The following is an 18,523-nucleotide window of genomic DNA, read 5'->3' on the forward strand; positions in this document are numbered from 1 at the left end:
ACTGAGCGACTGAACTGAACTGAGAGATTTTGAAATTTTATCTGTCCTGCTTGAAAACACACAAATAAAAAACAGCACAGTTCAGTAGCTCCCAATTGCCCACAAAAACCAAACTCTTAAACATTTAAAATCCTTCTAAATGTGACTTCAACTTCCCTCTCCAGCTACATGCCTCCATCTCCCTGGGCTATTTCACCAATATGCCATCCGCTGTCACTCTGCCATGGTTCTCCGAGCTATGTCCCTGTGTGGGGTGACTTTATCAACACCTCTTCCTCTGGCAGCATCTCACATCAGGACTCTGCTTCAATGTTATCTTTTCTGTGAACATTTCCTGACTCTCTTAACAATCCTGTTCTCAAACCAGACAAAATTAACAGCTCCCTCTTTAACACTCCTAGTATATTTTGTTGGCACTTACAATGCCCCACAGGATTTTAAACAACTTGAGATAAAGGATTATATTAGTTCATCTGTGGATGCCTGGCATCCAGCTCAGTGCTTGGTATATTAGTAGGTGTTTAATAAATAGAGGTAGAATTGATCTAACCCAATTTTAATATTTTGGTTTTCATGTTAAAGCTATCTGGAAGCAGAAGTTTAAAGTACTGTTTAAAAGATGCTGATTTTGTTGCAATCTCTATTTCTTCTTCTTCAGTAGTATTAGAACTCACAATTTTTGGTTGGACTCTTGGCTCTTGGAATAGAAACTACATTTCTCAGCTTCCTTGTAGCAAGGTGTGGTCATTTGTTAAATTCTGGATGGTAACATTTAAGCAGAGGTGGCATGGCAACTTCTGGGAAGGCTGAAAGGGAAAGCCCTGGAATGTGGACATAATTGCTGAGCGTCCAACCTTGACATGCATGGCTACTTTGGGAGTGCAAGCCTTGCAAAGCACAGCAGCAGGACAGATGGAGCCTCGGCCCTCTCCCCGTGGACTCAGTGTGCCACATCAGATCCAGCTGCATTATCCAATGGATATGAGAGAAGGAAGTTAGATCCCACAGTTTTAAATTGTGTTTTACTTATTTGCTGAACCCAATTTTTAGTGATATAATTTAAAAATACTGGTATTTATATTAAAATATTTAACAAAACACAGCTTATTTCCCTAACCTTTAAACAGAGAGTTTAAAATATGATTTAATCTTTTTATGATTAACAAGTATCACAGAGCTATAATATGTGACATCATCCAGGAGACCACAATTACCTGCTTAAGAGGACTGTGCTTATAAGATTGTTTTCCTTGTCAGCTCTACCACTTCTTACTTTCAGTGTGCCTGCATCTACAAGGTAGGACGATATTCCTTTAAGTTTTTTTCTATCTTCTGAAGCAGTCACCTACATAAAGTTTCACGTTCTCATTCTCCAATAATGACCCATAAAGGAAGTATCACTATGTTTGAAAGAATGAGTTCCCCTCCTACATCTGCATATATAAAGCATCAAAGTAGAAGACAACTTTGAGACCATGCACCACACTGTAAGTCCATAAACCACTATCTGTTCACAAAGATAAAAAACTGAAAAATAAAAACTTACAGTACTTTTGATATTTCTGTGACAGGCAAGCCCATGACAAGCAGTGTACTTGTTTCACTAAAGAGAGTGCAAACCAGTTTGGATGCCATCTAATTCACTTGTTAAGTCACATGTGGCATGAACTGAGTGTATGTCATGTACACCAAGACCATGTGTTAACTGAAAATGGGTTCACATTAAAAAAAAAAAACTTCAGAGTTCAAAACACTGGTCTACATCTGGCGTCAGAACTTGGGGTTCCTGACTTCTGGCTCAGCATTGGCTGCCTTGGTCCTTTGCTGCACTGAGGTGCTAACACTGATGTCACCAACCCACATCTCACCACTTGAGGGGCTTCAGAGTCATTGTCTAAACACAGCTCTAAACCTACTGTGAGTGCTTCTGCAATGTGACTGGCTTCGCTGTGTCTGAACATCAGTTTTCCTGGGATGGATCCCATATACCTGGGCTCCAAGGACTGCTTCACCCCAGCATTGGCCTCCACTCCTACCGTCCCCTCAACACTATTCTCGATCCTGCTTCAAACTGAATAAACTAAACTATGAATCTTTCTCTCATCCAGTTCTGAAAATCTCCACTGCCTAAGTGCCACTACAGCAGTGCTCACGCTTCTTCAACAGAGAGAGAGAGAGACAGGGAAAGCACTTTAGATTCAACCCACACTCACTTGAATCAGTGGTCACCGTTTACTGGTCTGATGAAGTTGCTGAATGACCAATTCACTGAGTTATTGTTGAATTTTTTAAAAGATTAGTTCTGGCAATTGTGCACAGCAGTAGTTTTCACAAATGTTTGGGTAGGGCAGCTCAGTTATCAGTTTCCCACATGATTTACATTTCAGATACTAAAGCAATTCCCTGGGACTTAGCACTTAAGATGTGGATGGAGGAGTTATCCTTTGAACACACTTTATAGCCTTTTATATTTCTGCAGGTGTCTGTCCTGGCCATGCCTCTGCTTCTGCTGGTGAAAAGGCTCTTTACGAATCTTCTCCACCTGGTAAAAGATATATACCTGACAGTTTTCTGCAATTTTTAGTAATTTGGCAAATTGTCAAAGAATTGATCTGCAGCCATCACCAAGTGCCACATCCTACGACACTTGAATTATGTTTCCATTCACATAGCAAATGACTTCAGCAGCTGAAAGTAAATTTGGGGAGAAAAAATTGCCTCTACTAACATCACTGATTTTACATGTACTTCTTGTGTCAAAGCACACCAAATCAATTACCTCCATACCACCTCCACCCCAAAGAGTTGTTTCCTGTGGATTCTTTCCTTCTGCTTCAAAGAAGAGCCACAACAGTTTGTGTATGGATTGTGGGGTGGTAAGCTACCTGTATGCAGTATTTTACTTTAAAGTGCTTTCACGTATACTGTCTCATCTGATTCACATAATCAGTTAATGTGTTTGCCAGGGTCCACATTACTCTGTTTTTTCTTTTTTTTGGGGGGGAGGGGGGTGCTGAGGAAACAGGCTCATCAAAGTTAAAAAACTTCCCTCAAAGTCATATAGGCAGCAAGTTAAAGGATCTGCACCAGAAACAACCTCTCAACTCTTACTTCTTCACCTGGCCCTGATTCCTATTCGGGCACTTTTAAATATTTCTGCATAAAAGAATATCAGTGAAGTATTTTCACCATCTTTACAGTATTTAGGTGCTATCATTAGTTTGCCTCTGACTATGCTTTCCTAGCCCTATTAATATAAATAACTTATTTTGGTGTTTTCATATGGTTCATTTAGCTGTAAACTTTTGAAGGTGAAGGCCAGTTCTTCTCCATGGTCAGTATTGTTCATGACATATGTGTCTCCTGGCACTCAAGGGATCCCCACGTAGTTTCTTTTGGCCAGAGCCTTCCTTGGGTGCTTTGAATCTGGCCAGTGAGCATTAACCAATCAAACAGCTTCTACGGTTCTGGCAGGACTTCTAAGACCTTCTCTCACACAAAAGTTCAGGAATGAGAATAATAAGTCAGGCTATTTTAAACAATAAATGCAACTATTCTAAGAACAGACAGCACAAAGGTTTTTCTAGTCTCTTTGAAGACTAGAACTATGGATCAATGTGCAATGACCATCATCTCTCTTAAAAAGAGGAGATTTCACATTTTCTTCTCTTAACTCTATTTCTCATCTGGAAAATTTGAGTGTACTGGTGTTGAATCAACTATTCTAAATGGTATTACAATATACTGTTCAGTGAAAAAGTAAAACGCAAGAATATGTTGGGAAAAGAACTTAACAAGAAGGCTGCAACCACTTTAGAAGTGTAAAACTCCATCCGCAGGGGAGTTGGGACACTAAAACTTCCATCAAAGCACATGAAAATGACATCAGTGGTCTGTTATCCCCTCATAAATGAACCAGACCTGGGCAAGGACGTTTGAGCAACATCAACCCTTGTCAAACCCTTAACAAAGTTTGACATCTGTTAAATCATTAAAGGGACAAATAAAATGTTAACCAAGACAGAGAAGGAAGGGAGCGTGCTGATAGAAAGTATTAGGACTAAAAGTAAAAGGCCAGAAAAGACATGATTAATTCCTAGATTTGGAATATCTCTATAACTTGTTGGCTAAACCTTCCCAAGTTCCAAGTCACTGGAAACTACTCTGGCAATAAAAACACTATGGAGATCTGTAATAGATGGATTTAGGGCTTTTAACACTGATACAGCTGTTTTCACAATAAGTGGAGATCCTTTGGCTCTTCATATCCTCATCTTCCTCCAGACACCTTGTTTCAATTCCATGGAATGTAATTCTCCCTGACCTCAAAGAGACCTTTGTCCTTGAACCAGCTTCGTAAGAACAAAAACCAAACATTGGCCTATAGTACTTATCTTAGTTTTTATACCTGATTAAACAGTACACTCTTATTTTCTCTGTCCTTTGAGTCTGGGGCATACTAGTCTGGGATCACTTGTACAGAAAAGACTGGGGTTTCCCTTCAAAACTTAGGACAGAGAAAAATCTACTGCTGTGTTGTGCAAGTTGCTTCAGTCACGTTCAACTCTTTGCAACCCCATGGACTGTAGCCTGCCAGACTCCTCTGTCCGTGGGATTCTCCAGGAAAGAATATTGGTGCCATGAGTACTGGCATCATGCCAAGTGAGGTGCCATGCCCTCCTCCAGGGGATCTTCCCAACCCAGGGACTGAACTCACGTCTCTTACATCTCCTGTATTGGCAGGCAGGTTCTTTACCACTAGCGCCACCTGGGGAGTTCTCAAGAATTGCTTGATACATCAGTTAGCATTACTTTTCATGACTAATATGTAACTTATACAATATTGAAATTTATGAAAACAAATAAGCTTGAGACTTATATGATAAATGCACCATAAATGGATCGGGATAAATATGCATCCAAATCTAACTGGCCTGAAGGCGAACAGCACCAACCTTCATATGTGGGTACATGAGGACTTTCTGCAGCAACAAGGAGAGGTACACAGGAAGTAACATTCCACACCTTTGGGCCTGCCAGTCAAAGAAAGGACCTTTAGAAGGAATAGCTAAAGTACATTAGCTCATTCTTACTCTGTGTGTGGGTGAAGCCAGGCAAGAAAAATGCAAGAGAATTCACAGCAGGAGGAAAAGACAAGTAATCTGGACTACTGCAGCCCAACCCCACGCAGGCAAGAAGGAAGCACTTCGACAGGGCCTCCAACATGTAAGACCTGAACATGTATGCAGGTCCAGCAATGGGAAGTTGGGGTAACCATGGAGATAGTATCAGGAACCAAAGCAACAGGTAAGTGTAGCAACTTAATGGCAGCAAGCAATAGCAGCAGAAGCTCCAGAAGAACCAGTTTTCCAGGGAGGAAGTTCAGGAGTGCTGTACCAGTTGGCCAAGCTGAAGCTCTGGGTGGACCACAGCACGAAGGGCTGCTCAGAGGAAGCTCTAGTGACAGGTGAGCAGAGAGGACTGAGACAGGGGCTGGGTTGCAGGTCCCATGATCCAACTGATAGGGGAAGCAAGAAAATGTCTTCTTGTGAGAATTTACTGTAACCTTCTCCTCCAGTATTCTTCTAGAAAATACTCCACTGGTTCTGCCTGCAGCCTTAATTCTGGAATCCATTAAAACCAGCAGAAGAACTCAGATTCACATACTTTAACAGAGTACAGTTGTCTTCTCACTCCTTCTTTCCCTTCCTCTGAGAGAGTTTCAGGCAGTTGGCAAACATGGCCACAAAAACCACGCCACATGAATAGTCTGGCCTCTCTAAATTCCTTCCCACGGCCAGGTGGACCCTGTTGTGGGCTGCATGCCATACTCTGTACCCAATAACTGCATTATTAGGTGGGAAAAATCCCATCACAAGAAAACATCATAAAGCTTGCTTCCCTTCTGCCATATTCTGTGCATTTTCCAAGGAAAGGAGCTGGATATTTATTCTAAATCACGTGGCCTGTACTTCACAAACAACAAGGACAAGTGCACTTCTTGGCATCTTAACCATGGGGCCATGCCAACCTGAAACAAACTACCTGCCATTCTAAATGCAGTCAATCAATGCATAAACACCAAGATGTTTATGGCCTTCGGATGCTTACAATCATGTAGAACAAGTCACACAAGTACATACACATCGCTATTCTCTTCTGGGCTTCCCTGGTGGCTCAGAGGTTAAAGCGTCTGCCTAGAATGCAGGATACCCAGGTTCAATCCCTAGGTGGGGAAGATCCCCTGGAGAAGGAAATGGCAACCCACTCCAGTACTTTTCTTTTCTAAGATACAACTAATGTTGGAAAATACAAAGACTTGGATACGCTAGATTGATATTTGACCCAGTACCAACCTTCAAGCTTTAGCAGGAGAAATGTGAGAGTTTAATGGGTATTGAGCAGGTAAAAGAGGACGAAGAAGGAAGAGGGATAAAAAGAGAAGACCTCTTGTGGACAACTGCCTGGATAGTCTTAGATGGTGGACCGGCAACAGAGAACCTGTCTCTGTAAAACCTAGAACCACTACTGGATTCTTCACAAGTACTCAGTTTAGAAGTTCTACACAGTAAGAGGCAGAGTGAGGGAGGTAGGGGGCAAGGGGAGGGTTATCTTGTATTTAGTTCCTGCCCCAAATCCTCAATACTTCTAAGATTACTGACTTTCTATAGTGACGGCAAAACTATAGCTCCTGTCCCTGTCAAAAAAATACTCAAGAGATCTAACTACCTTCTCTTGGAATTCATTCATGCCATGATTCACCTCATTACCAAGGTGACCCAGACAGTTGCCACTTCCACTGGTACCTAGGAGTGGGGCTACTGCACAGCATCCACCTGTGGCCCTGCAGCCTCAAGGACTGACACTTCTTATACTTGCTGGATTAAGACAAGGTCTGTCTTACCAATACCTCCTTCTCTCTCCAGAAAAATAACTACTAAGGTAAGCAGGGAGAGTAAAGGAGCTCAGAGACCTTGCTCATATGCCTGTACTGGCAGGTCTTCCAGTCTTAAAGCTTGGCATTCTTATTTGCTCTGAGGCCCAAACGGAGAAGTGCCATTGAATGCTTTGTGGCTGTGGAAAAGCAGAAAGGAAACTAATGGTTGTGTTATTGTTAAGGGCAATAAAACAGCAGTTACAGCCTCACACAGTTTCTTGGTGTCAGGCTCAAAACTGGGACATACATCAGGGCTGTATACTGTCACCTGCTTACATAACTTATATGCAGAGTACACCATGAGAAATGCCGGGCTGGGTGAAGCACAAGCTGGAATCAAGATTGCCGGAAGAAATATCAAATAACCTCAGATATGCAGATGGCACCTTATGGCAGAAAGTGAAGAGGAACTAAAAAACCTCCCAATGAGAGGAGAGTGATGAAGCTGGCTTAAAATTCAACATTCAAAAGATGATGGCATCCAGTTCCATCACTTCATGGCAAATAGATGGGGAAACAATAGAAACAGAGACAGACTTTATTTTCTTGGGCTCCAAAATCACTGCAGATGGTGACTGCAGCCATGAAATTAAAAGACGCTTGCTCCTTGGAAGAAAAGCTATGATAAACCTAGACAGTGTATTTAAAAGCAGAGACTTGATTTTGCCGAAAAAGGTCTGTCTAGTCAAAGCTATGGTTTTTCCAGTAGTCATGTACAGATGTGAGAGCTGGATCATAAAGAAGACTGTGCACCAAAGAATCGATGCTTTTGAACTGTGGTGTTGGATAAGACTCTTGAGAGTCCCTGGGACAGCAAGGAGATCCAACCAGTCAATCCTAAAGGAAATCAATCCTGAATATTCATTGGAAAGACTGATGCTGAAGCTCCAATACTTTGGCCACCTGATGCAAAGAGCTGACTCATTAGAAAAGACCTTGACGCTGGGAAAGATTGAAGGAAGGAGGTGAAGGGGACGGTAGAGGACAAGATGGTTGGATGGCATCACTGACTTGGTGGCATGAGTTTGAGCAAGCTCTGGGAGATGGTGAAGGACAGGGAAACCTGGCATGCTGCAGTCCACGGGGTCTCAGAGTCGGACAGGACTGAGCGACTGAACAACTAGAATACCCTCTCCTTCTGGCCTATGGGCTAGTTTGTCTCCACTTTATAAAGAAAACTGAGTCTGAGAGAGGCCTTGCCAAGGGCAGAACCCTAAGTGCAAAAGCCAGTAATGTACTCAGATCCCTCTGATTTCAAAGTTCTTTCCAGACACTGAACTGCCTCTGTGTAGAGAAGCAGCTTCAGCCTAATTCTAACAAAGTAAAAACAACCCAAGAAGAGTACCTGAGTGTGTTGGAACTTGGGGGCCAGGAAGGGGAAAGGCAGTTGATCTCCCAAATGAAACAGCTGCTGCTACTAACATCATTACTAAAGCGATGGGAACAGTTTCTTAGTATATTTAAAAAAAACTGATTAGATTTCTCCTTGTGCATTATAGGCATCTTGTTTTGCTCTTTACTCTTGCTTCCAGGAAGCTCAGAGACAAACCCAAAGTTCCTGTTTAGTAACTGTGCAGTAAGCCACATGCATATCAGTATTTTCATCTTGATCCTGGATTTTGATTTCTATTTTACTTGGTTCTAACCTTTACTCACCATTTATGTATTTATTCACATGAGAAACCTCAATTTATTCTCATGAGAAACCTCAAAACTTGAGTGGAATAAGGTTAAGGTATGCATGACATTAATTTAAAAAATAATTTACCTGGGTGCAGCTTTCATCTGTAGCATCACACAGATTCTTTAGTCCTTTGAATTCTATTGCTAAAATATCTGAAGCAAAAAAAAAAAAAAGACACCATCTGGAGCCTTTGGAAAGACAGAGGTAATCAGGTCTTTGATCTGCTCTGCACATGGACCGGGAGAGGGAAATAGGACCAAATCTCCCTGACACAGACAATCATTTGCTTTATTAAACAAGTGTCTTGTATTACACACAGAGTAGTGCGTTATGTGGATGCACAAGAAAAAATGATGATGAAAAGTAGATACTGAGCATATTGAATACTCTGGGTTTTGAAACATTAACATCACAGCTGTTTCTAATAATTTTTTCTCTAACTGCAAGCTTATTTCCACAACATGTTCTAATGTAACTGTAACTGCCCCAAAATGTTTTTCATTTTTTCAAATGAAGTCTTGTTAGAAATAACTATGCATCGGAGAGCCCATAGTCATCTTAGCTTACTACCCCATATACAGGTTATTTTGTATTCATTTATTGGTGTGTTATGTGATTCAAGACGGGACAGTTTGAAACAATCTAACCTACTTTTAAACTAGTGAAATGTGCCTTTTTAAACAACAGAACAACAACAACAACAAAACCCAAGAATATCTCACTAATGAGAGAAGTCAAGAAAGTTCATCAGTGGAGTGCCCTGCAGTTTTAAACGTAAATGACAACGAGAGCTCATTCCTCCACCATCTGTATCTTGGGTACTGATAATGGTAACAGGTCACTGCAACTGGCCTGGGAACTATGCTAGCAGGCCCAGGGCCTAGTTGGACATATCTAAGTCTTTTGTCGGAGGGTTCTTTGGTTTAAAGCATTAAAACTATGGGGTTAACCTAAACTCAGGTGCAAAGAAAATACATATTAATACTCCTTTTAAGTTCCTCTTTCTATTTACCTTGTTTTTCTCAACTGTCTCCCTCCATCCATGTAGCTGCTTTTTCTTCTAAATAGTTTTATAGCTTTGTAAAAAGTTGGGCGATGTCTTCAATTGAGACTCTCCCAGGAGGTTTGACCATCCGAGACTAATCTCTTCTCTGGGCTTGATTTTCCAATAAGACCAGGACAGTTCAGGACAACCTAGAGGGGTCCCCTTTCAACCTGGGTTTTGGGTGACGCTCAGTTTCTGCTTCAGCCAGGAGTCTCCCGCTGCGGCAGCTGCCCATGGCGAGATGGTGAGGTCGACCAAGATCCTAGTACAGGGTTCCAGGAAGGCTGCTTTGCTCTAGGCAGGGCTCAGGGACAATGCGGCCCGGCAGTCCCCAAGGGCATCACGTGTCCTGGCCTGAAGCGTGGCTAGGACACTAAACGACCACTAGCCCCTTCTACTGGGAGGTCGCAGGCCGGGACCTGAAACCCCCTCACTCCACCACCCTCCAATCTGGGAGGGCTGTGAGCTGCCACCCGGCGGGATAGTTGACAAGTCTCTCCCAGCCGGAATATATATTATTCCGCCACCACATGGTGGGCGAGCCGGCAAAGACTATTATCCCCGTTGTAAAGCTGAGGAGGTTAAGGCCGGGACAAGGCCGGGGTCCCGAAACAAATGCGTGTGGAATCATTTCAGGAGAGGAGCTCAGTCCGCCTGCCCCCGCCCCGAAACTTCGGAGCCGGGCGGGCCGCGGGCCAGGGAGCTGGCCGAGGCTCGAGTGAATTAGCGTTTACGCCCTCGGGGAAGGAAGCGGTGGGCGGCGCGGCTGGCGAGGTCAGGGTCCCGGAACCGCCGAGCCGAGGGCGAAGAGGAGGCCTGAGCCGCGGAGCCCAGGAGCCACAAAGAGGCCCAGGCTCCCCAGGACGCAGCCGCCAGACCTCAGCAGCGGACGCGGTGGGCGCCCAACTCCCACGCGCTGCCCCGGAACCAGAGCTCTCCGCGGGGCGTGTGGGGGGGGGGGAAGGGCTTAGGTTTACCTCACTTCGCTCTTTAAGCCATTTTTAAAAGGAGAGGCTCCACTGGCAGCTACAAGGGACGAACACAGCCTCGATTCCCCGCTCCAGACCCTCACAGTCTCCCGCAGCAACCCGGCCTAACGGCCCGCGCCGTCTCCGCACGCACACGCACGCACACATGCGCACACGCCGCTCACGTCAGGTCTGGGCTCTGCGGCGCCGCTCTAGCAGCTCCCGCCGGTTGGGCTGAAGCCCTGGAAATCGGCGGCGGTGCGGTTGTGAGTGTTTCTGCGAGTTAGTTTCCCTCGGAGGAGCCAGCACCGCACTAGGCAAGGGGCCCGCGGCGTTCGGGGCAGCAAGCCCTTTCAGCCTACGAGCGGAGGCGCAAGCGCGTCGCGGGCGCCCACACTAATCAATAACCCTCGGCTGGCTCCGAACGGCAGGGGGCTGAGAGATCTTTCCGAGAGAGCCGGCCCGGGAGATGATGTATTTATTCTTCGCACTTACTGTGCACTTAGCACCAAGAGGGCTGTTCTTTGCTCTTGGCAACAGAAAGAAACCCTAGGCTCCGCAGCCTTGACTCCCTGTGGCCGCTGAACGCGAGTCCGCCTGGGGTCGCGGAATCATAAACTTGGTCTCTGCAACAGGTGGCGAGGGCCAGCGGCGACCGACCGGGACACCTTCCCCTCTGCCTGACCCACATCTCCTGGGTGTCGTGGCCGGCCACTTTGTCCCAAAGAAGAGGCCGAGGACTCTTGTGCACTGGGGAGTGAAAAGACTGGCGGGCCACGGGCTCCAAGCAGTTCCAGCGCCGAGGCAGAGAGTTTTCCAGGCTCCTTTGATTTTCCGTAAAATAGATTTACTTAATGGCTGAGACGAATCTCGCTTTCAAGTGACTTGAGCAATCAGAGAAACTCCTCTGGGATTCAGAGAGAGTCGAGGAATTGTTATTCCCTGCTTAATCCCCCACCCCTGAGTTTGCCTCCCTAGTCTTCCTGACTTCATTCACAGACAATCCACTGGACAACTCTCAGTGATAAATTAGGGAGTCGTTTAGGCGTGGCCATGCCTTTCTACCCTACATGCCGCTTCCGCGGATGACTCTGAACTCGGAGTAGAATCCTATTCCCACTCAGATCCCCGGAGCCGAGCCTCACTCACTCCAACCAGGCGAGCCCAGCGGCTGCTGGAACATCGTGGCTGCCGCGGGCGCGCGGCTTCGAGCGCGCTGCTCCCCGAAGCCGCCGCGATGCTGATTTATGCTCCAGCCGCTCGCGAGAACCCCAACGCTTTGGCTGGGTTAATTTTTGTCAATTGTTCCTCATCACACTGAGATAGTTTGCAGCTTGAGGCGGGTTTTATTTATCACCCTGCACATTTGAAATACAGTCAGACATAAAAATAACTGACTCTGGGACTCTGGCGCAATATTGGAGCCGTCGGGGAATAATTTGGCTAACTGACTTAGACGTTTCACCTTCTAAACAGAAATGCAACTCTCAGTCAAACTGTAAATCAAATTGTCTTCGGCAATGGAGGGGGGAAAAAAAGCACCAAACCCAGAAGGGAACAGAAACAAAATGAAAGAGAACGCAGATATTGACCAAAGCAAAACGAGCTTCAGAAACCCATATTGGATTTTAATTTTAGGCGTGGAACCTCATCGAGAATGTGAATTAGTAAATGTTTTACCAGTCGGATCCGCCTTGGAGATTCTAGGGTGCCCTGGAAACTGGACTGATTTCTTTTTTTTTAAACTGCTACTGCTGTTTTTGTTATTAAATAATATATGCTATGGGGGGGGGGTCCCCTTGAAGAGTTCCAATTGTAAATGTTAAGGACAATGATCTGGGTAGGACGGGGTAGGAATTCTGGGAACCACCTAAAACTTGGAGAAAGAGGCCAGAAATTTCCTGGCACTTTCCTGTCCCCAAATTTCTTGTGAATAGGTAGAAAAGAATCTGATAATCTTTTCGGCTGCTCCGGCATTCCTCCCCCGCCCCCAACACCTGTCTGGAAGCCCCCAATAATGAAAGCTCAATTTCTTACCGCCGCACCAAGACCGAGTGGTCTAAATCTTGGCCGGGAGTGGCTTTCAGGAAGACAGGAACTGGAAGAGAAACCTCCCCCCCTCCCCGCCCAAGCGACCACTCAACAATTGATCAATTAGAGGAACTCAAAACGCAACCAAATAAAAATTCTGCCAGGGTGGGGAGCATCTGCTATTATTTTTGTATTATTTCACACAGCCCGAACTCCAGCAAGTAGATTTCATTCCTGCACAGCAAAGCGGAGATCAGCCTCCTGCATTTCCCAAGCTTCTACAAGGGAAATCTGAAGACCGTTTTCTTGACATGAAGCCACAGCGACCTTAAATGTAGACACCTTCCCCTGTCATAGGGTATTAAACATTTATATATTTGTTTAAACTTCTTTTTAACCAAGACTATTCACATAACTTGCTTCTAACATTTCTCCAAATAAACTGGAACAGGAGAGCTGTGACTCTTAAAATCCACAAATTAAAATTAAATTTCAAGATACCAAAGGGGGCTTCAGGTAGAAATTTGGCGGGATTATTTTCAAGTAACTTTGAAAGTTTAAGATACTTCTATAGTTGATAGTCCTTGGTATCTCTTCTGAATATATAATATTAAATTGCGGTTGCAATCAAAACGTGGTTTCAAAGGGATTAAATGAAATAAAATTTAATTTTTTATGGGGGAAAAGATCGGCAAGTAGTTGGAAATTTCTCTCAAGAACAAATTTATTTGGTGTGTTTTTGACATTTGCATGATCCAGTTCTTAACCTAGTGGTTTTTATATCAACCCCAAACTGGTTTTGCTCAAGTTGACATCTCTCCTTCTTCACATTGGGAACTCGGTAAGCGCAGCGTGCTCTGCTGACAGGCAACTCCTGTGTTGTGAGTATTCCTTTGCCAATACATGGTTTGATGTCCTTTTCAGTGTAACGAGTAGAAGAAATAAAAGAAAAATTTGCCTCTCCACACATTTACTTTTATTTGTTGTTTTTTCTTTATTTCTAACACATCAAGATGAGTTATTTCTCTTACAATCTCAAACCACAAATATCTCCTTAAAACGTATATTTAAAAAAAAATCTACAGATGTAATACATAGTGTGAACCCTATAAAATGCGTTTACAATGCTGACTAAAAGAAAGAAATTTATAACTTTCATATGTACCTTCCTTTTGCAATAGGCAACTGCCATATGTTTCCGACTTCCATAATTCAGTTTTTCCTGGACATCTGTAGCAGGTAGTGAGTGCTTCTTAAAGTACATTTTATGTAATTTGAGAAGGAAGCCGAACCAAAGACTAAAGGTTAACATAAAAAAGCACAAGTCTTTCTTGAAATGTTAGTTATTCAAAATTTACATCACCTATTGTGCATGGCCTGAGTTACTTTTTTTCCTTCTTCTTCTTTCTTCTTGAGAGTGAATTTGGAAATGCAGTATTGTGAATGCTGAGAATTTTTCCATATGCAGCATTTCCAAAATGTCTAAATGCTTTGGTAGAGTTCCTCTTGTTTTTACTGTTCTTTAGCCTTTTGCTTGAAGATTCTCATTTGGTTCTTTTGAAAACCCACGTTGGAAGTGTTTTCCAGTAAGATTATTTTGAGACACATTGTAATATTTTTATTTCAAAAGAGGGAAATCATAAGCTCTTTCATTTTTCCTTTATCTTAGCTGTTCATCTTATACTTGTTAAAGGATGGAAGAGTTTACACGATTAAAAATGAAAACAAACCCAAAAGTAATGTAGAAAAGCCAAGCTTGTTTTCAGGTTTTTTTGACTGTGGGTTTAAATTCAGAGTTCATTATTAATGCTAATACTATATTTCAGTAGCTCACTTCTTTTTGTGAATTTCCAGTGCTAGACTTAATCTGTCAAAATCCCCTTCATTCAGCTGAAACTGAAATGTTTCATCTGTCAGTACAAAAATATGAATAAATTCTAGCCACATTCTTTATTGTTCATACTTTCAGCAGATTATATAAATGCACACTAAATATTTACTGTTTAATAACTGTAGGTATCTACAGATGTGAAATAGGAGAACAGGGTCCAATTTATAGCCAATTAGATGTTGTAATAATTTGTATAAAAAGCTAAAAACCTTACCTACTGATTCTTACATGGAAACTAAACAGGGACTCAGTTTTCTTTTCAATTCATTTTATTAAATCAGCAGACTCAAGATAATCCTCATTCATGGGGGAAAATAGCATTAAATATTTAGTTCTAAGAATATGAAGCTACATATTTAAAATATCAATTTAAACATGATTTTATGAAGTATAAACTATTAAAATGCCCATCAACTATTTAGGGAATATTGTTTAATTTCCCCATTCTTTGTCCCAATTTGGTTTATGTCCAAATTGACCTGTTGCAATATTGGTATCAGTAATGTCCAACTACCCACCTTTGGGTATTCATTTACATCTAGGTGTTAATTTCATTACCGCCTCCAAATCAGCTAATACCTGATTAGTGACAGAGGCAAATTTTGCTTATTGGATTTTTCTGTTACTAACCCCTTACTGTAGTAGGGTCATCAGAGTGTGGGTCAATGAATGAGGAAGTGAAGGGGGTGGTTTTTCATGCACAGGGTGAAAAATAATTCCAGCATCGTCTGGAAACACAGCCGATAACTGCTGGAAATTAGACATGAGTGGGGAAGCTTATTCCCCCCAGCAGAGTGAGTTTCCTTCCGGATTCATTACAGGTTCTTTCCCTCCTCACCATCCCTCAACTTGGTGGGTTAGAGGACCTCTTTCTCCTTTCCTTTCCTTCCTTAAACTGGAGAACTTGGACATGGGAGGGAGGAATAATGATGACAAGCTTACACTCCTTTTGCTTTCCCCAAACTGCGCATCTCCCCTAAACCTCACTGAGAAATGAGCATTGACTGCAAAACCAACACTAGAAGGCGTCTCTTCAGGCTCTAAATCGAGTTTGGGCGCCAGGGAGCCCTGAAGAGCGCTTCCGTAGGCTGCGGCGCTTCTTTGGTAGCGAGACTCGTTCTCAACTGACGAGAATACTTGAGAGACTGGTTGTTGGAAAAAGAGAATGGTAATCAACTGCCAGCGTGTAGGATGTGCTGTCTGTATGTGCAAATCCGCGACAGAAGCCTCGAGGAATTGCGGTTGTGGATCGCTTTCTCTACGGGGCCTGGGTTTGCAGTTGGAGACTCGGCAGGGAGGAGGCCCGTGAGAGCGGAGATCGAATTTACTCTCTTTGTAAACTTATACAGGTTACATTTTCTTATTCTTGTTAACCCAGATCAGAGAGAGAGGCGAAAAGAAGAGCAGAGCAGAGAAGAAAGGAAGTGGCGGAGAAAGGGAGCCCCGCCCTCGAGTAAGGTGCTGCTGAATGACTGGGGCGGGGGGGTGGGGGGGACTTTGAAATCCACGCCCCGAATTAGGATGCGGCTTCTTCCCAGATTCACTTACAAATTAAGGCAGCCAAATAAGTACTCCCTTGGTGCCCTTGTCACCCCCTCTCTCGAGTCTATTTCTGTATTTCTCACTATGTTAATCCTCTAGCTAATAAAAAACTTTTTTTTTTTAAACGCGTGAGAAGAAAGTCAGGATCCTGCCTGTTCAGAAGTTCGGGGACCATCTGATGCAACTCCCATTCAAAAGCCAAGAACAAACTCTCTTGTGTGCCAGGGCTCACCTCCTGTGTCAGGTCTTGTGTGGGGAAAATTATCACAAGGGTTAGAAACTCATGACCATCGTCAAGTGTAAAAGATTTTTTTAAAAAAAGTCTATTTAGAGAAGAAAATCCTCGCTAGAATTTTTAAATTTAGAATTTAAAAATATGCTGTTTATAAATATAATACAAGTAGTTATGTTAAGTAAACGTAAATAGCAAGTTGTCTCCAAACATGTATGTATGTGTGCTCAGTTGCTAAGTCGTGTCTGGCTCTTTGCAACCCGATGGACTGTAGCCCCACCAGGCTCCTCTGTCCATGGGATTTCCCAGGCAAGAATACTGGACTGGATTGTCATTTCTTTCTGCAGGGGATCTTCCCCACCCAGGGATGGAACCCATGTTTCCTGCATTGGCAGGTGGAATCTATATATATTACACTATAGTGTAAATAGGCTCTAGGCTGAGAAAGCACAGCGGGAACCTAGGCATTTTTAAAAAATCTGTCAGAACTGTCCAATTTTAAAATGCACCGAGAAAAATAAAGAGGAACCAACTTGCTTTTCAACGCCCACCGTCCTTCCTGCGTTAGTTTTGCTATCTGGCTGGACACGGATTCCACTAGGTACAGTTCACAAGGCTGTTCTGTTCTTTCCTTCCATGCCCGCCGCCCCAAGTTCTGGAGACAAGCCCACTGACAACGTTCTTGCCTGGATGGCTTTTACTTGAAATAGAGCACTGCTATTCTTGTCAGAAGCTTGACAGTTTAATTCCGTTTTAATCGTTTCCTTAACGTAGCTCATACTGGGAACAGACATTTTCTCTCTTCAAGTGAGGAGAGGCACACGCTCCCCGGTCACACGCCCCCCACCCATGTTTGCACACGCGCAGGTGCACACACGCGCACCCATGCAAAAATGCAAATACAGACACGTGCACGCGCGCACAGGGTTAAGTTTTTCTCCCGCCAATTCGCTCCCTGTCCCTGCTTCTTTTGCTCTCTTGACTCGCAAAGTGCAAGGCCTGGCTTGGTTCTGGCAGGCGCATGCCGTGCTTTTTAGAAAACGCAGCAATAAGGTGCTAGCTTCGCCAGCACTTCGAAGGCCGAGACTCCGATAGCATGCCAAGCCAGCCTTCCTTCCCTCCCGACCCCATGAGAAGCTCGGCGCACCCTCTCTGGAGCGAAAGTCAGGGGTGCACTGAGGTCTGCGACCTTCTGCTTCCCGGCGGTTGGGGGCAACTGGTCCCGCTGGGTCCTTGGGTCCAGGAGTCTGAGCAGGATTCAGCGCGAGCCCAAAGTGGAGAGCTGTGGTGTGGCTCCATGGCTGTGGTTCCCAAAGCCCAGCCGGGACTTGGACTAGGGAGACCAGAGCCTAGGTTCTGTCCCGGGCACCCAGGGCACACCTGGATTATTTCTATGGGTCACGTTCCATCTGACATAGTGGGTGTGTGTGAGGCCCGGCTTTCCGGCTTGTCTAAGTGGACACAAGTCCTAGGTGCCCGCGCGTCGGGAAGGCTGCGTCCATCGCCGCCGGGGATAAAGGAGAAAATGGTGTAGGGGGATAGGAGGCCTTGGTGCTGTGTGAACCTCAGAGTGCCCTGTAGGCCCGTGCAGTTCTCTCTGAATCAGTTTGAGCTGCGAGGCATGTAAACGGACAAGAACCCGTCTACAAAGCAGGCTTCGCGTCTAGAAAACCGTGACCATCCCAGGCGACCTGGGGTTGCTCCTTCCCCTGCAGTGGGGCCGGAGTAGGCCTGAGGGCCCTGGGGACTCCAACTCTGGGCCTCAGCGCTTCCACATCCCCAAGGCCGCAAGGGCGGCTTGGCGGAGCATCGCGTCGCTTCTTCTAGGGGTCGCCGAGGGCCGGGGCCGGGCGCAGGGCGCTCGGTCCCCGCAGGTTGCGGATGCTGGCTCCAGATGCCCCAGCCGCGCGGAGCTCGGTGCGCAGCCTCCTGCCACGTCTGCGGCCCTCCCACCACCGCATCCCCCTCCCCACCGCTTGCCCGAGCCCTTCGGGCGGCCTCCTCGCTCTCCCAGGCTCGCGCCCGTCTTAGGGCAGGCTTCAGAAACCGGATTTGCGCTTACTTTTAAAGTTATACTACCCGCCCAGGGCGCCGCGGAGTTTGGAGGTCCTCCGAAGACCGACCCGCTCCACACCGTGCGCACAGCCTTCTTTTGCAAATGCAAAACACCTCCGCCAGGTTGAGTAGGGTTCT

General features: G+C 44.8%; 1 long non-coding RNA gene across 1 annotated transcript; it reads right to left on the reverse strand.

The window, feature by feature from the left end:
- Positions 1-40: 40 nt before the first annotated feature.
- Positions 41-15,774, reverse strand: LOC129619992 (uncharacterized). The gene is made up of 3 exons (XR_008698335.1): positions 10,644-15,774; positions 8,706-8,773; positions 41-2,542 (listed from the first exon to the last, which is right to left on the reverse strand). It is a non-coding gene; the product is annotated as an uncharacterized LOC129619992 (long non-coding RNA).
- Positions 15,775-18,523: the final 2,749 nt, after the last annotated feature.

The sequence above is a fragment of the Bubalus kerabau genome, chromosome 9 (assembly GCF_029407905.1).
Source record: "Bubalus kerabau isolate K-KA32 ecotype Philippines breed swamp buffalo chromosome 9, PCC_UOA_SB_1v2, whole genome shotgun sequence".
In the NCBI taxonomy this organism is placed as follows: Eukaryota; Metazoa; Chordata; class Mammalia; order Artiodactyla; family Bovidae; genus Bubalus; species Bubalus kerabau.